This window comes from Meriones unguiculatus, chromosome 6 (assembly GCF_030254825.1).
Source record: "Meriones unguiculatus strain TT.TT164.6M chromosome 6, Bangor_MerUng_6.1, whole genome shotgun sequence".
NCBI classification, from domain to species: Eukaryota; Metazoa; Chordata; class Mammalia; order Rodentia; family Muridae; genus Meriones; species Meriones unguiculatus.
Window position 1 is genome coordinate 4,041,659 of NC_083354.1, and position 3,121 is coordinate 4,044,779.

Below are 3,121 nucleotides of genomic sequence, written 5' to 3' on the forward strand. Positions count from 1 at the left end.
TAACACTACTTTTCTTTATATCTAATATAAATATTAGATATATTTATATTATCTTCTCTAATATCTAATGTAATGAACAATATCTCTAATATCTACTGTAATGACCAAGTAAATATTTGCATATTTATTGGTTCTTTGTGAATTTCACATTATGCATCCCAATCCCACTCATCTCCCCCACCCCTAGTACCCATGCTCCATGCTTGCAACCTGTCCCCTTAGGGAAAAAAACTAAAACATCTCATTGTGGTAACTCTAGTGTGTCACAGTATGTCCTACCGAATACTTTTTGTCTATGTTTCTTTGATCGCAAATGTTCATCACAATGATTCGTCCTGGTAAGAGGCCTCTGGCTTCTGCTACTCTATCAATACTTGACATTCGCTGTGACTCTTCTCAGATAAAATATTCTGTTGTTGCCCTGTGTCATGGATATCCTATAGTTTTGGATCTCTAGGATTGGCCCCCTCATGCACCCTAGCAGTTCATTGATGGGGTAAATGTTGGGGTGGGCCAACTCAAAACCCTGGATGTAGGCCTGAGAAGTGTCTGAGGTGGTCAGCCTGTCTGTTTTCCCACTCTCATGCCCCACCGGACTGGCTCACGAGCAACCCCCACAACCAGGGCCAACTCTACTGTGCTGCCCAGGAGAAGAACAGGGCCTGTTCTCACCAGTGTCGCAGCAAATGAGGGCCAGGGACAACTCTCCCACTCTGGTGACCTCAGGGCCAGCTCTCCTGCTTGCCATAGATAGCAAGGGATTGGGGGAGGGGATCATCTTTCTCTATCCCATGTCACTGCAGGGTAGACCAGTGGCAAAGCCAACTCTCCCATGCTCATGTTCTCTGACCGGCTTGCCTGCTCCTCTGCCACCGAGGTCACCTTTAATGTGCTGCTCAGGTGAGGTTCAGGGCTTCTCTCCTGAGTGTGGTAGCTGATGAAGGGCAGGGACAGCTCTCCTGCTTTCATGACTCCTGACCATTTCTAATTGCCTGTCACAGGTGGTGAGGGGTAAGTGGGATGGTCAGGTCTTCTACTGTGTTATCCTTGGGGTTCAGCTCACCTGCAATTCTGAGAATGTGTGTGGGCTTCTGCTCTCCTGAGAGTATTACAGCTGGCTAGGGACAGGGTAAGCTCTCCTTCTCTCACATCCCTGAGGCCATCATTCCACTATGCCCAATTGAGAAGTGGAGCTAATTCTGCACAGCCCTCAGACATCAACATGTATCTGGACATAAGCCCAGACTAGAGGTATCTGTCTGGCCTTTTGTGGTAAATAACAGAATCCTGGGGCTTCAGGGCCATGCACACAGTGGTAGCACAGGCCAGGATCCTGTCATGGTCCAAGGTGACATCACTGAATTCTCACATCAGGATGTTCCTCACTACCCTTGAGCCTCCAATTCTGCTTCAGTTTATTGGTCCCACATTCTTCTGTCTCTGTTTCACTTCCATTTCTCCACCACTTACTTGCTCCTCATAAAGGCACCTTGGGTTTCTGAGTGTCCGGGGTCATCTAAGGAGTGGGCTCAGGAATGGTATGCCCTGCTTGTGTATTATGGTACTAGGGAGAGGTCATCTTGGGCATGTTATGGCCCCACCCCCTTCACCTGCATGGTGCCAACTGGTGGTTGTATCAACTTAGCTCCTTGTCTGAGCCCCCTGGTGTCAGACTGGTGTTCATCTCAGGCTCACTTTTTTCAGGGAATGTTAGGCTACTAATCATTCAGTTGTTCATAGGTCACAAAACTGAGCTTATACATAGTCTTTCTCCTCTCTGCCACCTACTGACACACGAGTGACTCGAGTGTCACACCTGTGATGCTCCTATGAGCAGGTAGAATTTTTTTCCGACAGGAGTATTTTGTCTTATCCTGAGTCCCTGGGATATCTAGTGTCAGGTCACCCAAGCAATGTTGAGTATGGGTTCCATCTCATGGTGTAGTCTATAAATCAATTCAGATATTGGTTGGTTGCTCTCACAAACTTTGTGCCACTATTATTCTAGCATATCTTGCAGGAAAGACACCATTGTTTATCAAAGGATTACGGCTGGGTTGGTATTTATGTCTCTCTTTAGGGAGGAGCACTTTACTATACTAAAGACATTAGAAGGTATGAGTGAAGGCTCTAGGAAGGCACCAGCTCTACTTCTCTATAGTCAATGAGCTGTGTAAGTAGAGTTGTCTTCAGCAATGGGAACTTGCTGTTCATTTGTGAAGAGCAAACTATAGTCTTGACAACAGTCTAGGTTGTTTGGGACTTCCTGTGGGACATCTTTGGCCGATAACTTAATTAGAAGTAACTCAATCCCATCACTGAACACTTCATTTCGTGACAAGAGATAGCAAAGTGGGAGCTCTTGACCCCCCATTACTTGACAGTTTACTTGAGACTGTTCATATATTTATATATGGATGTATATTAGGATGTGTCTACTGAATTAGGTTTTTATACTAACCCTCAAATGATCCTTAGTTTTAGTTGTATCTCCTTATATTCCCCTCTTCTTCCCACTCTTTTCTACCTCTCCCAACTTGATGTTTCCTTTCCAGATCTAACCCTCACCCATTCATCCATAACAATCTATTCTATTTTTCATTCCCAGGGAGACCTATATGAACCCTCTAGTCCCTTACTCTATACCTAACCCCTGTGGTTCTATGGATTGTAGACTGGTTATCATATACTTAATAGCTAATGCCCATATATACGTGACTATATACCATATTTGTCTTTCTTTGTCTGGGTTACCTCATTCAGGATAACTTTTTTCTAGTTTCCTCCATTTATCTGTGAAACTTTTTTAATGGCTGAGTAAATGTACCAGATTTTCTTCATCCATTCCTTTCTTGAGGGTCATCTAGGCTGTTTCTGATTTCTGGCTAATATGAATAGAGCAACAACAAATGTGTTTGAGAAAGTATCTCTGTTAGGATGAAGCATACTTTGGGTATATGTCCAAGAGTGGTATAGTTGGATCTGGAGATGGATCAATTCCCATCTTCCTGGGTAACTACCACATTGATTTCTAGAGCGGCTGTCCATGTTTGAACTCCCATCATCAATGGATGCCTGTTCCCTTTATTTGACATCCTTGCTAGCCTGAATTATCACCTGG

General features: G+C 44.3%; 1 non-coding gene across 1 annotated transcript; it reads right to left on the reverse strand.

The window, feature by feature from the left end:
• Positions 1 to 1,706: 1,706 nt before the first annotated feature.
• Positions 1,707 to 1,838, reverse strand: LOC132654975 (small nucleolar RNA SNORA17). The gene has a single exon (XR_009592574.1). It is a non-coding gene; the product is annotated as a small nucleolar RNA SNORA17 (small nucleolar RNA).
• Positions 1,839 to 3,121: the final 1,283 nt, after the last annotated feature.